The sequence below is a fragment of the Bubalus kerabau genome, chromosome 16, assembly GCF_029407905.1.
Source record: "Bubalus kerabau isolate K-KA32 ecotype Philippines breed swamp buffalo chromosome 16, PCC_UOA_SB_1v2, whole genome shotgun sequence".
Classification (NCBI taxonomy): Eukaryota; Metazoa; Chordata; class Mammalia; order Artiodactyla; family Bovidae; genus Bubalus; species Bubalus kerabau.
Window position 1 is genome coordinate 25,556,651 of NC_073639.1, and position 24,282 is coordinate 25,580,932.

At 35.4% G+C, this 24,282-nt stretch overlaps 1 long non-coding RNA gene across 4 annotated transcripts in view; it reads left to right on the top strand.

Annotated features, from left to right (window-relative positions):
* The window catches only part of LOC129629733 (uncharacterized), a 93,149-nt gene extending 78,175 nt beyond the window's left edge, over positions 1-14,974 (top strand). The window contains exons 3-6 of one of the 4 annotated variants that reach the window (XR_008703328.1): positions 3,894-4,078; positions 12,417-12,631; positions 12,977-13,121; positions 14,342-14,974. This is a non-coding gene — a long non-coding RNA (uncharacterized LOC129629733). Of the gene's footprint in view, positions 1-3,893; positions 4,079-12,416; positions 12,632-12,976; positions 13,284-14,341 lie in introns of those variants that run through there. The other 3 variants (XR_008703326.1, XR_008703329.1, XR_008703327.1) reach the window with 3 other exon arrangements.
* Positions 14,975-24,282: the final 9,308 nt, after the last annotated feature.

Genomic DNA, 24,282 nt, shown 5'->3' on the forward strand with positions numbered 1-24,282 from the left:
CCAGGAGCGGCAGCAATAACAGCACCATCTGTTACTGCTTCTGTCTCTGGTTCTTAGATCCATGAAAAAGCTGGAGTGATCTATTCCCCCACAATCACTCTTCAGCTGTTCTGCTTGTTTCTGTTGCTTGACAGCAGTTCATATTTATACCATCTTAAACAATGTCAGTTTGGAATAAAAGACTAAGGTATTATATGTATCAATTCAGTTGCTCAGTCATGTCCAACTCTTTGAAACCCCATGAATCGCAGCAGGCCAGGCCTCCCTGTCCATCACCAGCTCCTGAAGTTTACCCAAACTCATGTCCATCGAGTTGGTGATGCCATCCAGCCATCTCATCCTCTGTCGTCCCCTTCTCCTCCTGCCCCCAATCCCTCCCAGCATCAGGGTCTTTTCCAGTGAGTCAACTCTTCACATGAGGTGGCCAAAGTACTGGAATTTCAGCTTCAGCATCAGTCCTTCCAATGAACACGCAGGACTGATCTCCTTTAGAATGAACTTGTTGGATCTCCTTGCAGTCCAAGGGACTCCCAAGAGTCTTCTCCAGCACCACAGTTCAAAAGCATCAATTCTTGGGCTCTCAGCTTTCTTCACAGTCCAACTCTTACATCCATACATGATTACTGGAAAAACAAGAGCCTTGACTAGGTGGACCTTTGTTGGCAAAGTAATGTCTCTGCTTTTGACTATGCTATCTAGTTTGGTCATAACTTTCTTTCCAAGGAGTAAGCATCTTTTAATTCCATGGCTGCAGTCACCATCTGCAGTGATTTTGGAGCCCCTCAAAATAAAGTCTGACACTGTTTCCCCATCTATTTGCCATGAAGTGATTGGACCAGATGCCATGATCTTAGTTTTCTGAACATTGACCTTTAAGCCAAATTTTTCACTCTCCTCTTACACTTTCATCAAGAGGCTCTTTAGTTCCTCTTCGCTTTCTGCCATATGGGTGGTGTCATCTGCGTATCTGAGGTTATTGATATTTCTCCTGGCAATCTTGCTTCCAGCTTGTGCTTCTTCCAGCCCAGCATTTCTCATGATGTACTCTGCATATAAGTTAAATAAACAGGGTGACGATATATAGCCTTGACGTACACCTTTAGGGAGTTAGGATTAGGGTTAGGATGGTCTATATGGAACCAGTCTGTTGTTCCATGTCCAGTTCTAACTGTGGCTTCTTGACCTGCATACAGATTTCTCAAGAGTCAAGTCAGGTGGTCTGGTATTCCCATCTCTTTCAGAATTTTCCACAGTTTATTGTGATCCACACAGTCAAAGGCTTTGGCATAGTCAATAAAGCAGAAATAGAGGTTTTTCTGGAACTCCCCTGCTTTTTCCAAGATCTAGCGGATGTTGACAATTTGATCTCTGGTTCCTCTGCCTTTTCTAAAACCACTTGAACATCTGGAAGTTCACGGTTCACGTATTACTGAAGCCTGGCTTGGACAATTTTGAGCATTACTTTAGTAGTGTTTGAGATGAGTGCAACTGTGCAGTAGTTTGATCATTCTTTGTCATTGCCTTTCTTTGGGATTGGGATGACCTGACCTTTTCCAGTCCTGTGGCCACTGCTGAGTTTTCCAAATGTGCAATTATATGTATAGGAAAAATCAAATCTATTAAAATTTTACCTCATAACTTCATCACAACAGGCATTAATATGTACTAAAATTCTTAAAGAGACTATGTAAAAATAAATGTAAATGACCAAAGAAAACAACCAGAAGAATTATTAAATGGTCACTTATCTATCAAAAATGCAAGTTATGTTTCCAGAAGCTACTATTAATAGTGATTTACATTCAGTAGTACTTTGTTGTCATGTTTGAAAATACATTATTTTCTAAAATCACTATTAATGATAAACACAAAGCTTTCTAGTGTAAAAATTTCATATGTAGAGTTTGTATTAATGTTCTTGATCAACTTTTGGAATACAGATCTATGCTTGAAATAAAATGTTGAAATACAATTTAAAAAGTACTTTAATTGTGCATGATTTAGGGATATGCTTGGATTTATGAGTTTATACCAATATCAGCAGTCATTAGGTTATTACTTAATTTAATTAAATTTAATGAACTCTCTGAAACCCAAATTGAGTATTATAAACATGTTGAATAAAGAGGATTAAAAGAAGATTAATAACAGGGCTTTTAATAATTGACACTTTGCTCTCATGTTTATTTCATAAAGTGACAAAATGATACCTTTGTCTCTAGCTTGCGTAACTGGATGGGGAGTGCTGCCTTTTATTTGGATGCACAGGAAGTGAACAGGGACAAATTTGGGAGTCTGGAGTGATGAGTTCAAAAACCGTATATAATATGTGGAGGCTCTCTGGGAAAATGTCAAACGGCAGTTGAGGGCGGTTCTTCGTCTGGGAGGAAACACTCCTAACTATCCTTGTGCTAGTGAGTTTTGTTTTCAGTATGGCCCTTGTGTACATCTCCTTTAATCATGTTTAATCCCCAAAGAAAGAGAATAACACAGTCATATTTTAGCTTAATATGATACAACTATTCTGAGTACAACACATCACTGGGTGATGTTTACTCCTCTTGATAACCTGTAACTTAAATATTACAATGTAAATTCAACATATCTTATATATCATGGTAGACAGAATTATGATCTTGTCTTTACTTGGGAATTATATATGGCTTAGGAAGATGCTTATGGGTAATAAGTTAACAGACGTACAGCTTGCAATGGTGAATTTTGCGTGTCAACTTGGCAAGCCATGGTACCAAGATATTTGGTCTACATGTTCTATGAAAGTGAGATTAACATTTGAATTAGTAGTTTTGAGCAAAGTAAATTACCTTCCATAATGTGGGTAGGCCTTATCCCATTCGTTGAAGTCCTTAAGAGGAAAAAAAAAAACAGCTAAGTCTTCCCTTCTCTTTTTCTCCATACACACACACTCTCTCTCTCCCTCTCCATTGTTTTCATTCTTTTTCTCTGGAGAAGCCTAATATAATCCTTTTCTTGTGCAGTGTCTCCTGGCCATTCTATTTCATGTACTATAGGTAGTTGGAGGAATATGAATTCTTTTATATATATATATATATATATCTTTCCTTTTCTTTGCTTTTTGCTTATCTTCTTTTTTTTATTTTTTAACTTTACAATATTGTATTGGTTTTGCCATACATCAACATGGAGGCAAGAATATACAATGGATTAAAGACAATCTCTTTAACAAGTGGTGCTGGGAAAACTGGTCAACCACTTGTAAAAGAATGAACTAGAACACTTTCTAACACCATACACAAAAATAAACTCAAAATGGATTAAAGATCTAAACATAAGACCAGAAACTATAAAACTCCTAGAGGAGAACATAGGCAAAACACTCTCCAACATACATCACAGCAGGATCCTCTATGACCCACCTCCCAGAATATTGGAAATAAAAGCAAAAATAAACAAATGGGACCTAATTAAACTTAAAAGCTTCTGCACAACAAAGGAAACTATAAGCAAGGTGAGAAGACAGCTTTCAGAATGGGAGAAAATAATAGAAAATGAAGCAACTGACAAAGAATTAATCTCTAAAATATACAAGGAGTATGAATTCTAAGTTCCGTTCCATCTAGCCAGTTTTAACTACTATGTCTTGATATTAAGCCTTCTTTTTCAAAAGTGTCTTGGCTAGTTTTACTTTTACAACTTCCATTAAGATTATAGTATCAGTTTATCAAATTATGCTGAAATTCCTGGGTGATTTTTATTAGAATGCCAATGGATTTTTTTTACTAGGAGAGAAAACTCCCATTTCCTCCATCTGTTACTTTTTCCTCTTTGCAGGTCTTCTCATATGGTTTGTAAACATTGACTGTGAGCTCATCCTCAGTGTGGTTTTTGTGATGGTCCCATGTGTCTTGCAGGCTTCTCTCATAGCTCAATTGGTAAAGAATCTGCCTGTAATGCAGGAGGCCCCAGTTCGATTCCTGGGTTGGAAGATCCCTTGGAGAAGGAAATGGCAACCCACCCCTGTACTCTTGCCTGGAAAATCCTATGGATGGAGGAGCCTGGTGGGCTACGGTCCATGGGGTCGCGAGGAGTCAGACAGGTCTGAGCAACTTCACTTTCGTTCATGCGTCTTGCACTTGGGAAAAATCTCTAAAGGAAGCTTTATGTTTTTCTCTGAATGGGACCACTTGGTCTCGGTTTTCAAAATTTTTAGGCTTTCACACTCACTGAGACTTATAACACATATTAGAGTGGTATGAATGTGATACATCTGTTTGAGGATCCTTCTCAAGGACGTTTCTTATTAAGCCCAGCCCCTGAAGCAGTGCTGAGTTTCCTTGGTAGTTCCTTTATACACTCACTCCATGACTTCTGATTTCCTCAAGATAGCTTGGCCTCAGGTTCCATTTTTGTCTCCTGCTTCCTAAAATCCTGTTCCATGTGAATATCAAAGCCATAACTTCCTGCCTTCACCTGATTCAGATAGTCCCCCAATACATTTAAATCTCACCTCCTATGTACTAGACTTTATTTTTCCTTTGACTTAATGGACTGCAATTGCTAAAGATATACTTAGCTTTTATAGTTTTGATTTTGATTTTCCAAAACAAGTCAGTTCTTGAATTAATTATCAATACCAAGGCTTTTGGAGTGGTAACTTGGCATAGAAATTTAGAAGATGACCATGAAATGACCATGTAGACTACATAAAATAATCAGTATTCTAGTTAAAAAGACAAACAAAAAAAACTGTTGTCTCCTTGACGTCCATTTTCTACCTATGAAATAGAAATAATGCAATAATAAAAGTCACGAGGATTGTTTTGGATACCATTTGTGGTACATCACAAGTATTTTAGAACATATTATACTTAACAGGAAGCAATATGTCTTCTTACTTTAACCATCTGTGCATGAAGAAGAGGCGAGAACAAATAGGAATTTTTAAAAAAATATTGATTAGTTTTGATGATGTTTCCATCATAGAGTCTATTCTCAAGAATATGCTTGAGATAGGAGATGTGAATAATTAGACGTATATAAAATAAATACACAAATAGAGAAGGAAACGGTGTAAGAAAATGGCTTCTAGAAACAGTTAATATATATTTTTCCCCTTATCCTCAACTGAGAAAACTGTGTTGTTACAATCAAAAGGGAACACTAAAAAACTACTGTGTCAGCAAATCTCTGTGGGAAGTTCAGGTGTTTGAACATGTCTGATATTTCCTCCTTATAGCTATCACCACAGAGAATGTTATTCTATTTATCAAAAAGCCAAAACTGAGCTCCTGTTTAACCTCCAAGCATCAGTCTGAAAAGTGAAATACTGATGAATAATTACAGAGATAATTAAATTAGGCATTATTAAAATTAGTTTCTCATCTTCATAAATTACTAAGGTTAGAATTTTATGCAATCAAGAATTTATTTTCCTCCCTCCTTCCCTGTCACTGTCTACTTATGTAGATGCACTTCATTTATAATTTTTTTACACTCCAGTTTGCTGAGTTTAAATCTTACATCCCTTTTTTGTCCTTTTTTCCTTTAAAATATAAGCATATAAAACTAATGAATATATCAGCTATTCTTTTTTTATATTATATAAATATAATAGTTTGTAATAATATATAGTATTATATAGTTTGTAAATTTATAATTTTATACCATGTATTTTGTTAATAATTAATTTTGACATTGATCACAAATTATGTTTTTTTAATTTGATTTTGTTAATTCCTAAATATTTCTGATAATTTACATTTTTATTAAGGAATCTATTTATTTTCACAATTTCACGTTGAGAAAAAACTGTTTTGTGTGCCACCCTTTTAAAAACTAGTTTTTGAAGTGTTCTATAAACTTGTAAAATCATAAGTTACATTTTCTTTGTAGTTTTCAATTTTCAACTTATTAGTAAAACCAGTCTTATGATACTGTTACCAACCTTTCTCTGTGTCCTGCAGTGTGCTTCATAAATCTAAAGTGGTTGTTAGAAGTGGACGTTACTGGTGCCTCTTCTGTTTCTACTGACTCAAAATCCATGGTTGTATCATGAATCACTATCATTATCCACATTCCTAAATAATTTCCATGGAAACTGAAGTTTGAAATTTGTGGTTCTCTGTATCTTTTATATTTGACAGTTTGTTGTATAAACCCTAACATTTAAACCAGAACAAGCAGCAGTGGTAGGCACACTAAGATATATTTTATTTAATCCACAATAATCTTATTGTGGTATTGTTATTAAGAATTGTAGTGCTGAAGCAGTTTATACATGCTCATGCTGTGCTGTGTTTAGTTGCTCAGTCATGTCCAGCTTTTTGCGACCCCATGGACTGTAGCCCACTAGGCTCCTCTGTCCATGGGGATTCTCCAGGCAAGAATACTGGAGTGGGTAGCCATGCCCTCCTCCAGGGGATATTCGCAACCTATGGATCTAACCCAGGTCTTCTGCATTGCAGGTGGATTCTTTACCATCTGAGCCACCCTTAAAGCCCAAGAATACTGGAGTGGGTTAGCCTATCCATCCACCAGGGTATCTTCCCGACCAAGGAATTGAACCAGGGTCTCCTGCATTGCAGGCAGATTCTTTACCAGCTGAGCTACCAGGGAAGCCCATACATGCTCATACCTTTAGTAAATTGAAGGTTCATTCCAGTCTCAGGTCGTATGGCTTCAGTGTCCTTGATCTTAATCACCATACACATATGGCTCTCATTTGAATAGATGCTGAAAACCATGCGTCAAGTAGAATCACAGTAACCTCTGACTCTGTCAAGGTGTTCCTGATTTTAAAATAGTAATAAATATTTTGTAGACAAGCCTGTTTTTAAGTGTATGCTTAATTAAAATAATATATGGTCTTTGCTCCATTTTATGCATTTCACACTGTTGTTTAATCACTAAGTCGTTCTGACTCTTTTCCAACTCCTATAGGTGGTATTTATATCACAGTGTCTGCAGTTCATTTGCTTTTGATCTCTATTTTTCCAAGGTATATTTGGTCATTTTGATTTCTCCCTCCTTCTTATAAACAGCATATGCCAGACTGGGTTCTGTACCTCTAGTTTACAAAAACTTTTTTTTTTTTTAATTTTATTTTATTTTTAAACTTTACATAATTGTATTAGTTTTGCCAAATATCAAAATGAATCCGCCACAGGTATACATGTGTTTAAAAAAAAAAAAATACTGTCAGCTGAAAAAAAGGTACCACCTGAAAGTTAAGAATAATGTTTTATTTGATTCACAAAACTGAGGTCTTAAGCGTGGGACAGAGTATCTCAGATAATTCTGAAACACTGCTCTCAAGAGTCAAGCTGGGGAGCCAGCAGTTTTTGCAACAAAAACCAGGCAGTCAGAACATCAAAAGATTATTGTTAAAGAAAACTAGATACCTCAGTTAAGTTATCTAGCGCTTTTCTATGTTTGGGAAGATGCAAGAGTCTGGGCTCACAGAAATCATTGCTTTGATTCGTACCTCAGTTGTCTGAGGCCAGTATCCCGAGTCTCTTCAGGGTGTGCTCCCCAGGGTGGCTGCATGTCTGATGAGCACTGTGGTTCTGAGTGCTCTCAGGGCTCACTCAGGGGGGCTGTGATGTGACGACTTGGTGGTGGCAACATTCTGTTTCCTGATAAGAGCAGGTTGTGTTTTTCATTCGGAATACTTTTGTGTTTTACATCTAGAGATTGGATTGGTGGGGAAAATGGACATACTTTAGTTTGTTTTCTATAGAGTTTTGTACAGTTTTGCCATAGAGGCTTAGGTATTAATACAATTTGAGTGTGTTTTATTGCATCCAGGATGATTGCCCAGTCACTGTTGTTAAATGTTGTCTTGAGATATTGCCTCCTTCTATGTTTTGGATTTCATGAGTATTTTAACTGGACTATGACAGAGAAGTCAAAAATCACAAATAGTTTAATACTAATAGTAAACTAGTATAGAATTAGTTCAGTTTTGTTTTTGAAAATAGGAAATATGACAAAAACGTAAATAATACATTTCTTTCTCAAAAGAAGTTTAATTTTGAATATAAGGGAGGGAAGGAGTAGCTATTTCTAATTCTTAAATAACACAGACAGTATATGAAAGGGGAAGTAAAACAATTACAAGTCTCATCTTTATAGTATAAGGGGAAGTAGATTTCACTTCATGGATGTACCCTGGTTTTCATCATCCCTGGAAAGTTAAGCAAATGGACTGCTGAGGCTCTATTTATTTGGAGAACCCCTTTGCTGATGAAGAAAGACCCAATGTCTTGTTAAAGAGCCTTTTGAAGTGTAGATATTTGCACAACAGGGGCTTATTCCTTTTCCTTAAGGATTTAGATAATGAAAATAAATACTTCATGGGCTAATTTTTATCTACATCACTGAAGGTCATATATACATTTTGTTACCTACCAAATATAAATGGCAGGGTTTTATTTTGAATGTATAGCTTTCAAGTTAGAAAATGCATCAACACCGCTGGGTTTGAAATCTAAAATCAGTTTTAAACAGTTGACTCAAATCAACTGCATTTAATATAGTTCTGGAGGTCTCTGAGATGGTCCTCATTTCTTTTAATTCGTTTTTCTTTTTTCCTCTCTGATTCATTTATTTCTACCATTCTATCTTCTATTTCACTAATCTTATCTTCTGCCTCTGTTATTCTACTATTTGTTGCCTCCAGAGTGTTTTTTATCTCATTTATTGCATTATTCATTATATATTGACTCTTTTTTATTTCTTCTAGGTCCTTGTTAAACCTTTCTTGCATTTTCTCAATCCTTGCCTCCAGGCTATTTATCTGTGGTTCCATTTTTATTTCAAGATTTTGGATCAATTTCACTATCATTATTTGGAATTCTTTATCAGGTAGATTCCCTATCTCTTCCTCTTTTGTTTGGTTTGGTGGGCATTTATCCTGTTTCTTTACCTGCTGGGTATTCCTCTGTCTCTTCATCTTGTTTATATTGCTGAGTTTGGGGTGGCCTTTCTGTATTCTGGCAGTTTGTGGAGTTCTCTTTATTATGGAGTTTCCTCGCTGTGGGTGGGGTTGAATCAGTGGCTTGTCAAGGTTTCTTGGTTAGGGAAGCTTGTGTCAGTGTTCTGGTGGGTGGAGCTGGGTTTCTTTTCTCTGGAGTGCAATGAAGTGAAAGAGACACGTGTACCCCAATGTTCATCACAGCACTGTTCATAATAGCCAGGACATGGAAGCAACCTAGATGTCCATCAGCAGATGAATGGATAAGAAAGCTGTGGTACATATACACAATGGAGTATTACTCAGCCATTAAAAAGAATACATTTGAATCAGTTCTAATGAGGTGGATGAAACTGGAGCCTATTATACAGAGTGAAGTAAGCCAGAAAGAAAAACAGCAATACAGTATACTAACGCATACATATGGAATTAAGAAAGATGGTAACAACAACCCTGTATGCGAGACAGCAAAAGAGACACAGATGTATAGAACAGTCTTTTGGACTCTGTGGGAGAGGGAGGTGGGGATGATTTGGGAGAATGGCATTAAAACATGTATAATATCATATAAGAAACGAATTGCCAGTCCAGGTTCGATGCAGGATACAGGAAGCTTGGGGCTGGTGCACTGGGATGACCCAGAGGGATAGTATGGGGAGCGAGGTGGGAGGGGGGTTCAGGATGGGGAATACATGTACACCTGTGGTGGATGCATGTTGATGTATGGCAAAACCAATACAATACTGTAAAGTAAAAAAAATAAAAAATAATAAATCAACTGCAAACTAGTAAACAATTGTTTCACAGCTATATCTAATTCTTACAGTTGAAACAAATTCTTCCTTCTCAGTTTTTATAGCCATGTCGTTCAGCCTCCCCATCTGATATCAGGAAGACCAGCATAAATACCACTCTATAACTTAGCGTTTAAAAGAGCTACAAAGTGATATATCTGTTATTTCATTATGCTTCTATCATGTTCATTTTATTCAAGAGGTAATAATTCAGGTCTGTCACTTAATGGATACCTGAAAAATGGTTTTATTCCATAACAGTGTCTCACTATTTCTTTAAATCTAACTATCTTCTTCACATCTGTGAATCCTCAGACAACTAAATAAGGTAACGAGATTGTCCTACCTTTATAGCTTGTGCTATTTATACATAAGAGAACATGTTTTCTTTAGTACAGGAGCAAACTAATATTAACCTGCCATTTGGAAGCATGGTGAGCAGTCCAGGAAACAACCTAACATCTTAGATTGGGTCCTAATCTTTTCACTCTGATGAAGTGAAGACCTATTAAAGATAATGATACCATGATAACATTAATTTGGCTTGTATTGCTGTCCCAAGTCAGAGCTCTAGCTAGCAGCAGCTGTACGTATTTTATTGAAAGACAAAGTAAATTGGGGCAGTTCCCCTAGCAGTATAAATTAGTCAGAACCTTGGAGACATAAGTGTATTTTAGGAACACAGTACTGAATTCTTTTTCTAAGAATTATGTCACCTTAATTCAGTAATTTGGTATGCCTCAGGGTTTGCATGTATTTTAGAGATACTGTAATGAAGCGTGTGAGTATTCATTTAAACACAGAGGTCCCCCAAGAATAAAAGGCATGCCTAATTCAGTGGAAATGCTATCATTCTCAGAATGTTTCCAGGAGTAATGCAAACTTGTACTAGCTGGGTTAGATAAGTTATTAGGAGCATATGGGGATGAAATAGGTAAATGTGCTTGAGAGATCATTGAAAATTAGGTCATTCTCAAATGAACTAATAAACACTAGAGTTTACAAACTGAAAAGACTGCACAGTGGTTTAAGTCCCTGTGCTTTTTCATTCTGGTCTTTGGCTTGGATGGAATTACCTTACTGTTTCAAAGTTTTCAAACCCTGTATGTTTTTAGTGATCTGATTTAAATGCTATGCATGAAAATGGGATTTTGCACATTGGAGTAATTTTGTCTCATATACTGGTCTGAGAATTACTGAAGTATTTGTTCAGTGTTGAAGAAAATAGTGATACTGATACGGAGTATCAGTTTAGGTTTTAAATACTCCATAAACTTTTTGCTTAAGCTACCTTTTTTCCATGTTGAACTGCTTCAATCCAGGAAATGCTTCCTTTTATCCTGCACCTGACCCATAAACAACTCCAGCTTTTACTATAATTCTATATGTAATTTTGTATTTTTCACCCTTTTATTAAATTTTAAAGTAACAAAAAGAATTGTAATATAATCAAGTAGCATAGGTTTTGGAGTTAATGCTTTTATATTGAAACCTTACTCTTCTTGCAGTGTTAACCGGGGTATTTTTCCTTAACTTCATGAAGTTTATTTTCTCCTTTCATAAATGGACATTACAAGTATGTGCTGAGAAAAGTGGGTTGTAATGTTTTTATTACTATACACTTTCAAAGTTAAGCCTGCAAAATAAAATTCCCTCTTCTAATTGTGGGAGGGAGAGCATAATTAATGAGAAGAAAAGTCTTTGTCCCATTTTCACTATTTCTATTTATATTAAAAGCATATGTTCCTACTTTATAAACAATGCATACCTTTCACCACCCTACTAAAAATGCTTTGATGAGAATTTTAAACTTAACGTTATGAAATAGATACTATGCTTTTAAAACTCTGTTCAAGATGATTCAACCTTTTATGGTTTTAGAAAATAAAGATGAAAAAAACACCAGCAGTGGGCAGGTCTGTGACATTTACAACATCAAGGACTTGCATCAGTGCCAGAATGCTCCTTGATAGGCTGATGTTTATGCTGGAAATAAATGTATAATGCTGCTGGCAAAAAATCTTCAGACTAGGTCCAAATGATAGAAACATTTATGTAGTTTAAATGCAAGAATACAAGCCTGGTATTTTGATTTCTATTTAAGCAACTAGAGCCAATTAATGGATTTTCACTAATGTCACTGCAGTTTGTGTCATGTAGACACAGCCTGTGTTAGGCCAGGAAAGAAACCATCAGAAGTGTTACACTTGAAACTTTTTCATCTATTTTAATTTTAGCCTAGCTCCTAACCCGAGCTGGAAAAATTGAAGTAGTATAGGATTTTAACCCAAAATATAAAATAAATATCTGTGAGAGTTCATACTGACACAAATAATTATTTGAATAAATAAATAAGGGAAATATATAAATCTTCCATGAAGAATAATTCTAAGTCATTTATGCAAATACTCTGACACTAAAGGGATGGAGTATAAATTCTCTCTCCTTAAGCACAGGTGGCATGTATTAATATTTTTCCAAATAGTACAATATGAAAGAGACAAAGCAGAGTAAGATTACAGTGAAGTAATCTTTCAAACACTATGTCAGAAAAGTGATCATAGCCTACATCAACACTGCAACTCATGTTGCTAGAACTAAAGTGGTACAAGACAATAACACTTACCAAAAAATAAGAACTTTACTTCTGTGGTCTTCCTCCCCAGATACCCATATTTAATCAGGAGGAAGAGAAACAAGATCAGACAAATCCAAATGTATGTTTTTCTACAAAATACCTTGCCAGTACCCCTCAAAACTGTCAAGGTCATTCATAGCAAGGAAACTTTGAGGAACTGCCATAGCCAAGAAGAGCCCAAAGAGACATGGCCAAATATCATGTGGTAACCTATTCAGAATAATAAAAGGACACAGATGAAATGTAAGAAAACCTCAATAACAATGGACTTTAGTTAGTGGTAAATATTGATACTGGTTCATTAATTATAACAAATGTGTTGTATAATTTAAGATATTAATAACAGAGGAAATTGAGTTTGGGGGTTTGGGGAACTCCATTAAATTCCTGAAATTTTTCTGTTAATCTAAAACTGTTCTAAAATAGAAATTATATTTTAAAAATCTAGTCTATCCTTTTGTTCAGTGTGCATATTAACAATGAAATAGGCTGAGCAGACAAATATGTGGATGCTTTTAATAATATGATATAAGTAAAATTTAACATGCAACTTTTTATTCAATTTCTTTACTTACCTTTTTTATATAGGCCTAAAATGTGGTCAGTTGACCTAATTACTGCTAGAAGTGGAAGCAACTCTTATGAAGTAGTAAATTCATTTCTCTTCATCAAGGAAAAAAGCTTTAAGAGGAACTAATTAACAATTTCATTTCACCAAGTTTGTAGCTCATATGTAAGTTTCTCTTTCTTGCATTTGTCTAACCATTAGAGAGGTAAAAGGAAGAAAATATTGTGACAACATCCTGCCACCTGAGGCAAGAGGGTGGTTAAAGACATGATTCTGTGGCAGTGAGATTGGGTCATTACTTTAATAAATTTTATTAGGTACCTAAAAGATACCTTCTGTGTGTTCTGCTTCTTAGAAGAGTAACCTAACTGAAATACACATTTCAAGTATTTCCCGCAAGAGAAGTATGAATATTGTCAATAAATTCAACACATTAATTGATGCCTCGCGTGTGCCCGGCAATTCTAGCTCTAGGAATGCTTCAGTGAGCAGAAGAGATGAAAATCGTTGTCTTTGTGACTCATATCACTGTGTGTTTTTTATTTTGGTCTGTTTTATATATGGCTTTTGAAAGCAAGAAGTTAGGGAAAACACTAGAAATCTAGGTTTCTTTGATTCCTAACAGTAAGGAAAATAAGTAAGTAAAACTTTTCCTTCTAGAATGTAATGTGTTTTTTTAAAAAAAAATCTTTACAAAAGTTAAGAATTCAAAAACAAGAAAAAGTAGCAACAGGCATGTTCCATGGTCTGCAGAAAATAAACAGTTTTTTAAAGAGAGAGGAAAGAACAGTTTTGCCTCCTCCCTCATTCCTCTCTTCAGCTTTGGTAACTTTTTTTTAATTCCTTAAACAAATATTTATTGAATACCAATCTCATGTAATTTGTGCGCTGAACACTAGGAATAAAAGGCTAAAGATACTGTTTCTACATCAGATATTTTATGAACTGAATCAGAAATACGTTATTACATTGTAGATTAAAAATGCAATATGTTAAAAATGTTAAATATTAGTCGCTCAGTTGTGTCCAACTCTTTGTGACACCATGGACTACAGCCTGCCAGGCTCATGTGTCCATGGAATTCTCCAGGCAATCATATGGAAGTGGGTAGCCATGCCCATCTCCAGGGGATGCAATAAATGTTATTAAAGTCCATTCTAAATATTTTGGGTTCCAAGGAAAAGAAGACAAATGAAATCCAACATATTGCATGCCTAAAATTTATGTTATACTTTGCTTTTATTAATAATTTAATTAATTGGAAAGCTTCATGCCTTTATAAGAAGCTGAAAAATATTTTTCTATGGGTTGATCTGTTTCTGCTCCCGAAAATAGATATATTAAAGTCCTAACCCATAGTACCTATGAACTTTATTTGGAAATAGGCTCTTTGAACACATATACAAGGAGACCTCCATGTAAAGATATGAAAACACATAAAGATAGACGATGACCATATGAGAATGGGTGATGAGTGGAGTTATGCTGTTTGAAAGTCAAGTAACAACTGCTACCAAAAGTTCAAAGAGGCCAGGAAGAATCTTATCTCCTAGACACTTTGAATGGAGCATAGTCTGCCGACATCTTGATTTCACACTTCTAGCCCCTACAACTGTGAGAATAAATTTCTGTTGTTTTAAGCATCTAGCTTGTGGTATTTTGTAACAGCCACTCTAGAAACTTAATGAATATGTATATATCTATATTTTTTGTTAAATGTCAAAAATTTAGCAACAAATCAAAGAAAATATAATGTTGTTATTGTATGAGCTAAGCAGAGACATTACTTTGCCAACAAAGGTCCGTCTAGTCAAGGCTATGGTTTTTCCAGTGGTCATGTATGGATGTGAGAGTTGGACTGTGAAGAAAGCTGAGTGCCAAAGAATTGATGCTTTTGAACTGTGGTGTTGGAGAAGACTCATGAGAGTCCCTTGGACTGCAAGGAGTTCCAACCAGTCCATCCTAAAGATCATCAGTCCTGGGTGTTCACTGGAAGGACTGATGCTAAAACTGAAACTCCAATACTTTGGCCACCTCATGCGAAGAGTTGACTCATTGGAAAAGACTCTGATGCTGGGAGGGATTGGGGGCAGGAAGAGAAGGGGACGGCAGAGGATGAGATGGCTGGATGGCATCACCGACTCGATGGACATGAGTTTTAGTGAACTCCAGGAGTTGGTGATGGACAGGGAGGCCTGGCGTGCTATGATTCACGGGGTTGCAAAGAGTCAGACATGACTGGGTGACTGAACTGAACTGAAGCTGTTGTGTTAGGGTTAAATGGTTATCTAACCATCTATCCATCTATCCATTAATGAATGGATGATATTTGGATACGAATGAGAATTAAAACTTTAATAATTCAAAAATTAACATTTTTTCAAGTTCTATATTATTACAATATATTTCTCTTGCATTTATTTGACAAGTCACTTTATATTTATAATCAAGATTTACTTAATTTGTACTCTATTAGCAATAGTTACTGCTATATCCTTTAAAAATGATAAAAAAAATCTTTAAAATACTTAGGTGTAAATGATTATGAATATGAATTTCAGATTACAAAATTTGAATAGTTTTATAAAGAATATAAATTAAGTATAAATGTTAAAAATTAATGCTTTTCAAAAGCATTACTATTCTTTAAATATTCAAAAATTATATATAAAATTTTTAAATGGATATAAATATGACTTTTAAAATTTAAGTAAAAATTACCTAAACATGAAATGTATATTTCATTTCTGAAAGAAATATTTCATAAAATAAACTTATTTTTAATTCTATTCAATGTGAACCTAGTGCGCTCATGTAAAGAATCAGTTCTACATAAATGTGAAATGGAAGGCTCAGCATATTTGAATAAAACTGTGTTTACTCTTGGACTGGTATTCAGATGGTATCATCCAACAGAAGCTCAGTGTATGACTGTGCATCAGAGAAATGATTGGATTGTGTGTCAGGTGACCTGGCAAGTGGATTCACAGAGGGAGTCAAGGACTACGCACTAGTTTCCCTTTCCAATCCCTTTTACACAGTCTGCTACAATGATTATCTGGGCTTACCTCTTAAAATTTTCATCATTTCCATGATGTATAATATGCTGGAAATTATTTATGATTCATCAACTTTGATCCTCTATACACAGTTTAATGGCATTTTGTAGCACTTAAAAATTTCATGGTTTTCTTTTATGTTGGGATAAACCAATAAATTTCCAAATAGCATTCCTTAACAATAAAAAAATCCCATGTGACATAGAAAAAAAAATAGAAATACACTGTACAGGAAACTACCAATATTTCCTTTAAACAGGGATTTGTAAATAGCTATGATGATTCAAATTAGAGAATTGCTTTTCAAAGTAAATGTTTACTCATAAGAAACTAACTGAAAGCAAGTTAAATTTCATAAATTGGAGCATTTTACAATGTATACAGTTTTACAGTGCAGCATTGTTCTAAATCTGTATCACAAAAAAAAGGGAAAAAATACATTCTCTTTGTTGGAGAAAAAGAAAATAACTAACAATTAAAAAAGTCTGTGTACTCAACTTTTGTCTCTTTCAGTTGGCAGTGATGTTAAATCTTTAATTTGCAGGTCTCCAATGGCCCCATTTACACATTTCAAAATACATACCAAACTCCTATAATGCAGAAGGAATTTCCATTCTATCCCTAGTACACTGTGATAAATTTCTTGACACTGTTTCTTCTATTTTAGCTGTTTTTTATTTTGTTTTCAAATTAATTCTGTAAGTCTCAGATGTAAGAAAACAACAGCAGTAACTACTCTGTAGCTTGAAATATTTTTACCTAAATCTAGATAGATAAAGCTAGCTAGCAAGATTAAAATGCGAGAGATGTCTTTATGACCACATTTTGGAGTGGTCATATTTTTTTCTGAAATATTTTGGTAAATTGTTAATGAAAACAATTGACACTATCCATTTTAACTGATGCTATTAGAGATTTCCTGATAATAGCAATGCGTTCTTACCTTAGAATATGTTGAGACAAGAGTAGAGAAGAATGGATTAGCCAATCTGCCATGGTATACATTTAAAACTATGGAAAGGCACCTGGAGAAACAGTACTATTTATAATGAAATGTACAAATGTTTCCATTATGTTTACTGCAGCTACATATAACATCTGCCACATAGTTCTTTAATTCCTATTCTTAAAGTTATAATGATTCCAAGAATTGACATTGCTGAACAGTTTATGGAAGTGGCAGTGTCTGCCAAATTAAATCATTTCTAAGACTAGTGCTCATTGACTTCCTTGGATTTCAACCAAACACATTTCAGAGATAATAACATAACATAGCTACAAAAGTTTAACTTGACTGGCATAAGGTTTAAGTAGAAATATTCCATCTATATATTCATACTAAATCCATATCTATTAGGCATGCTGCCCATTAAAGACTGTCAGTGCCTTAGGATAGTGGATATCAACTTTGTCTGCATACTGGAATCATTTAGGGAGCATAAAAAGACACTGATATCTGGGTTCCAACATCAGAAATTCAAATTGAATTGGTTATAGGCATTGACTCATGGATATTGAAAATTTTTAAAACTCTCTTGGTGATTCTAATGCCCAGTGAAATAAAAGAACCACTATCTTAGGATTTTAAAAAGGTTTGACATATCTTAGATTTTATAAAATTTCAAAGAATTTCATTTCTTTGAAAAGACTGTGTCTGAACACAAAACGCTGCCTTTTTTGAACATGTCCTAAAACAGCAGATTTGATGATACAAGTGTATTATTTAGTTATTACAAATCCAAAGTTAAAATATGATTTAAAGTTGTCACTAATATTATTGTGGTTCCTAATCCATAATGCTGTTGTTACTTGAAATTTTTTTACCAGTTTATAATATATTATTTGTAGTATTACTAAAGAGGAATATTTATTAGTGCAGATTGGAATTAAGTGATAAATATCTAATAACCAGATCTTTAAGGACAAAATGGCCCTGATTTGTAGTATTTTCTAATTTCCATGATGTACACCTTCAAGCTGCAATGTGATGTCAACTAGTTCACAAGATTTCTGAAAATTTAGTAGGTGTTGCAATCTTGGAGCTGTCTCCAGAATACCACCACAGCATATTAGTTGCATATGTCTAGACTTTTGTAGAACACTAAATAATCTTATGTAAATATGTCAATTAATCCTCAGATCCACACAATGATAGATTTGCAATGCAATTAGTTCCAATTCAAGGAGATAAATAAGAAGCTTAAAGGAGATTTAAGCTTCTCAAGTCAAGTCAGACAGCAGCCACTGGCATGTAATTTTGAACACCTACTATGAATCAGGTGCTCTTCTTCCAGGTGTAAATTCATCACAGTAACTCTGCTGTCAAAGAGCCCAACTCAACTGTGGGGTGCCAGAAAAAAATCAGACAGTAAATAAATAGAATAAGTTTACTGGTTGATAATGAGCCATTAGAAAAATAAGATCAGTGATACGGTAGAGAGTGACTAGTACAGGAATCTATTTTGGTTGGACTGTTAAAAGGTTTTCTAAGGAGGCATCACTTGAATTTGCGCAAACTCTGGGAGACAGTGAAGGGCAGGGAAGCCTGGCGTGCTGCAGTCCATAGGGTCACAAAGAGTCAGAGATGACTGAGTGACTCAACACCAACATCATCACTTGAATATATGAAATACAAAATGTAGTGAAGCTGTGGGGAGAATGTTCTAAGGAAAAGAACAGCTGAAAATGGGCCCAATCAGTATTAACCAAGGGATTTCTGAGGTACAATTAAGGACGTAGCAGTGCAGATGAGCGGAGAAGGCGATGGCACCCCACTCCAGTACTCCTGCATGGAAAATCACATGGACAGAGGAGCCTGGTAGGCTGCAGCCCATGGGGTCGCTAAGAGTCGGACACGACTGAGCGACTTCACTTTCACTTTTCACTTTCATGCATTGGAGAAGGAAATGGCAACCCACCCCAGTGTTCTTGCCTGGAGAATCACAGGGACGGGTGGGCTGCCGTCTCTGGGGCCTCACAGAGTCGGACACGACTGAAGCGACTTAGCAGCAGCAGCAGCAGCAGTGTAGATGAGAAGCTGGGGAGAGTTGGCAGAAAACAAACCTTATAGTGGGTTCTGCAGTTTGGATTTTATTCTACCCATAATAGAAAGCCACTTGAGGCTCTTTTTAGGTCTGCAATGAAGAGACTGAAGCATGATTCAAAAGATAACCTTAGTTCTTCTGACCAAGGGAATTAGAGGGGGCCAGGAGAGCATTTAGAAAGCTCTTGACATACATTATTGAAAATGATAGCTTAGACCAGGGCAGAATTTCTCAGGTTATATGCAAAGGTATCAGTCCTCTGAGCCCTTGAGGGCAATTTGATGGATCTAGATGTCTCCTGTCCCCAGTGGCCTATCACTTCAGCTAAGAACAGCCTTGTCCTTTTACCTCAGTGTTGATAAAAGTACCATCAATAACCTATTCCATGGCATAAAAGGGGAAGCACTGGAAAATGGTTAGCAGTGAATAAGATTAAGATTATGGATAAAATTTGAGAGTAGAAATGTCTGCATTTGCTGGTCCCTTCAGTGTGGGGCTTAAAAAAAACAAAGGAAATCAAGGTTTCTGAATTAGATAGGAAACAGATTAAACATTCAAAAGTGATGGATTATTTCCTATTTACATAGCTCTGGAAAATTTAAAATGATACCAAAAGGAATAATTAATTTCCTGGAACACTCAACAGTAGGAAGCTTTTACCAACCTTAGCTCTAAAAGTGGAATAGAGTAATAATTTTCACTTTAAAATAACTATTTAGGGACATTATAGGAAGTTCTAAATGAAAATATGTAATGCCCAAAATGCTTTGGATCTGATAGACTGGGAAATGAAGTAATATTATTACTTCATAATACAGTTTTTTTCTTCATCCTCTTCCTAGTGGATGATCTACTTTGGCAAAACAATACATCGATGTGTTTATAGGAAAAGTAATCCATATTAGCAAGAGAAAACTTCCTTGTAGATGCTCTCAAAAGTGTCTCAAAAGCCCAAGTACACTTCTAGAAAGTACCTTAAATCTCCGTTCTTCCCTTCCAGTAGAGGCTTGAAGTTTCAGTATCCTGAAAATTCTCCATTTCTTCTTAATGCAATCTTTGGACTCTATTTGTTAATAACCCAGGCCAAGGTATTACCAAATTTATATCTGGCCATGATGTTCTGTTCATTTCCCTGATCATTACTGCAGCTTATTCCTTCTCCAAATCTCTCTTAAAAAAGAGGTCTATGTAAAAGAGGCTGAGCTAACCTGAAATTACAGCCTAGTTGGAGATCAATGGATTCCTCACTATTATGAAAATTATCATATTTTTCAATCCAAGGGTTACAGTAAGAAGACTTCAAGATCTTTATTTTTCTGATTCTGTTACTTTTCAGTTTATGATATTTCCCACCTTTCAATTTGTGATTGAACTATTATTCACTAAAGTAAACTTATCTGTAAGTGTATCAATATAGCATCTTAGATATCTCAAAATATTTGAGATTTCCTTGTGTGTTTTTATGGTTTGTTGTTGCTCATCAAGATAGATCAGTATATTCATATCAGTATAAAACCACATATACATACACACATATTACCATCTGAAAGGAATGTACATTGTGTCAGGTGTTAAGAAACATCAAAATGTTGTAGATTTACAAATGTTAGCATCAAATTATATTAATTTCACAGGTGAAGAGCTAGATATAGCACAAGATAGACAGGGAGAGGAAGAGAGGTAGAAAAAGAAAATCTCTGAGTTAGTATTACTACCTTCAGAATGGAAATAGCAATAATCATCCAAATTTCAATGGGTGTACCACACGTGAAGCTCCAAGGTTTGTTATTCAGTCATAATACTTAAAACCTTTTTCTTGGGTATTACTTGTTGTTAACTGTGGAATCAAAATTTATGGCAGTCTGATTGTAATATGTGTTATATGAATAGTTCTTGAGTTTACCATATTAACATTGTCATACCTGAGATTGACATGCGTATATGTCTTAGGCCTTTGCTATAAAACATATATTCAAAACAAATAGTTGCTAGGCTAGCTACAAAATAAATTGATAGTATCCAGTCCTTTTAAGATAATTTTGAAATTGTTGACTTAATTTAATTCTCCTTAGGCCCTTTTATGTTAACACTGATTACATTCATCTGTTTTATCTGCTTTCTTAGACTGTCTGACAAGAATATGATCACAATAGACTTAAAAGTTGGACAGTTAAATTGCTTAGAAATTAAAATATTGCTTTTAATCCAGATTATGAATTATTTGTAAAGATAAAACCATTGCAAAAAGCCTCAGGGTACATGCCAATTAAGTATTTTTAAGCCATAAAATTAAAAATAGCTGCAGCATGAGAATTTTAATTATCAATTGATGTCTCTTGGTCTGAAAAGTTACATTTTATAATATGCCCTCAAGGTCATAAAAATAATGTCTCTGTAGAGTAAGTAGACAGGTAGTCAACAGCACTTATTGATTTCTCCTTCTGGATAGAAGCTGTAGCCATGAACCTGGTAGTTTTTGAATCCTGAAAATGCAGTTTTTAGTTCTTAAACCTTACGTGGAATGGATGTTTGAGAGTCATACAGGAGAACTGCCAGAAATGTGGCATGTTCCTGTACAGAGGCAAAGTTTTCCTCCCTACTCAATCTTACAAAAATGTTTTTGGCCTGCTTGAATGATACCTGGTACCACAATCCTAGTTATTAACTTATTTTTTAATTATTTGCCAAAAGACCAGTTGATCATAGTTGCTAAAGTAGTATACATTTTAACTGCAAATGTGGATCTAATGCCTTATATTTTCTCTGGATGGCCTAGCTAGGGGGATTTACACGGTGTTTGAGTTAGTTTCCTCAGAAAGAAGCAAAATATTCTGAATCTGATTTAAGCAAAAATCAATACAAAAGTGAAATACATAACTGGATGCATACTGCTCACCATATCAAAGGAAGTCTAAAAACTAGGCTTTGGGTTGGAAAAAACCAAGTGAGTTCATCAATCTCAGTTGTAGAACACAGCACTGCTTTTCAGGGCATTGACATCATAATTAAATAGTTGTTCGTGACATTCTGTCCTTGTCCGTGTAAGACTTTAATGCCCAGGGCTATAGTTTGATTAGCATGGTTGGTGCACAAGCAGACATTTAATCGGGGCATGGCTTTGGAGCAGATACGCTGATGCCATTCCCACAGAACTATGTGCAGTGGCAAACTGGTAGTGTAAACTTTACCAAGCAAAATCAAAGTGTGGCTACTAAAATATATTAGAAGAAAAAATTCAGAAATTTAGATAATCTCCAGATATATCTTTTTCTCAATATTTTCTTTCCATGAAAACCTGGAGTGAGCTGTATATATTCCTCTCAAGAAAAAAAAATGTTCCATTTGCTATGAGCTGGCAGCCCATGTAGAGCATTTTAGAAGTGTGCTTTATAGGAGTAGAAAAAAATAAAAGTACTGATTCCATCCTTGCTTCTGGATAAGTATGGATAATTCTTAATATTAAATTATATTTACAGTATTTTAAGCTGACATTTGTATAATGATTAACCTAAGCCAATGAAGCAGAGACTTAACTTTTTCCTAGGCCTAAAGCTGGACTATATTTCCTAGCCTCAACCTCCTTTGCAGTCAGGTGGGCCATGTGATTGCCTTTCAATGGAACTTGAGTCAAAGTGGTGGGAGCCACTTCCAAACTCGCCTGTTTAAATGCACCATATCTGTTCATCTGTGCTTTTCCCTCTCCTGACATCAATGAAGGCAACCCATAGAGAAGTTTTGGAAATCACATGTTGAAGAGAGCAGACCTGCCCACCACCAGGATGCTTTAATGACCACACTAAGCAACAGATAATCCTCTTTTGCCAGCTCCTTGGGTTAATATGTGAACAAGAAATTGAGTATTTTTGTGCATAATTTTAGGCCTGTTTGTTTCAGCAGCAACAGTTAAGCTACTTAATAGTCCTCATACAATTTTACACTGTGAATTTAACTTTTTTCTAAACACTGATCTTACTGTCATTATACATCTAAGAACTTTGTGAGTTATGAGACTAACCCCACTGAAGCTAACTGCCAAACAATAGTGTCCAGAAAATGCTTCATGAAGGAGGCTTCCTGAATCATGCCCATACTTGTGAGTGATGTATTACACACAAGAGGAGGGGTCAATTTGTTATGAGCACCTTTTATTTAACAAAGTTCCAGAACCTACTCTGTTGTCAGTGGCATCACTCCACTAATGTTAGATTTACTTACATTTCATAAGTAGCATTCTTTCATAAGGTAGAATACAAGAGTAAAGGGGACAGAGAGATACACTGTATCTTGCCAACAAATAATTGAGTCTCTCACCCTTTTGCAAAACCCTTGCCACCCTGCATCATTTTCTCCACAAAAGAAAATACCCCCTTAGAAATAGTACTTAGCTAAAATTGCAGTGCAATATTATAAAGACTAAATATACCAATTCTTACATTCCTTCTTCCTTCCTGTCTCTACACCTAGCCCAACTGGTGTGATAACAAAATGAGCAGACCACATGTGAAGCCTCAGAGGATGATAAAGGAGTTTGCACATGATTTTTTTTTTTGAAGAAAAACAGACTAAAATATTACTTATTTTAGTATTTAGTATACATAGTGTTCCTGAATAATCATTTTTCATTATTTTATTTGAAGAGTTAATTTTACTGGGAGAGATATTTTGAGGGGAAAAAAAAATCCCCCTTTTTTCTATCTATTGTCTTCTCTGGGTTAAGATGATAGTATTTTTAACATCAAAACTAGAGCGAGCATTTGAGGCAGAAGCCTTCATTTGAATCCCCTGAAGCACAGGACTTTGCTCTGAGTTGAGGACTGGAACAGGATCTCCCAGTAACCAGCACTGGTTCAGTACAGAGAGGCTTGAGAAAAAGCTGTACCTGCCAGCTCACAGAGAGACAATGGGCAGTTAAGAGATTGTCTTCTGCTTGGTAAGAGGCAGAGAAAAAGCTGTGCCTTCTGGTGAGTATCCTTTTGTCCAGTCCAGTCTGACAATTTAATCTGATTGAAGGGGGATAATTTTTTAGAAAGCTTGGTATGCTTGAGAGCACAAGGAACCACGGAAAGGAATAACAAACAGAACCCAGAGATCAAGTTGCTCATGCTAAAATAGTCATTGGAGCTGGCATAAAACATTAACAACATGATAATATGAGCCCTCGAGGAGCACCAATTAAGTTATTAAAATCATGATATTAACATTTTGAGAACTGATTTAAGCATT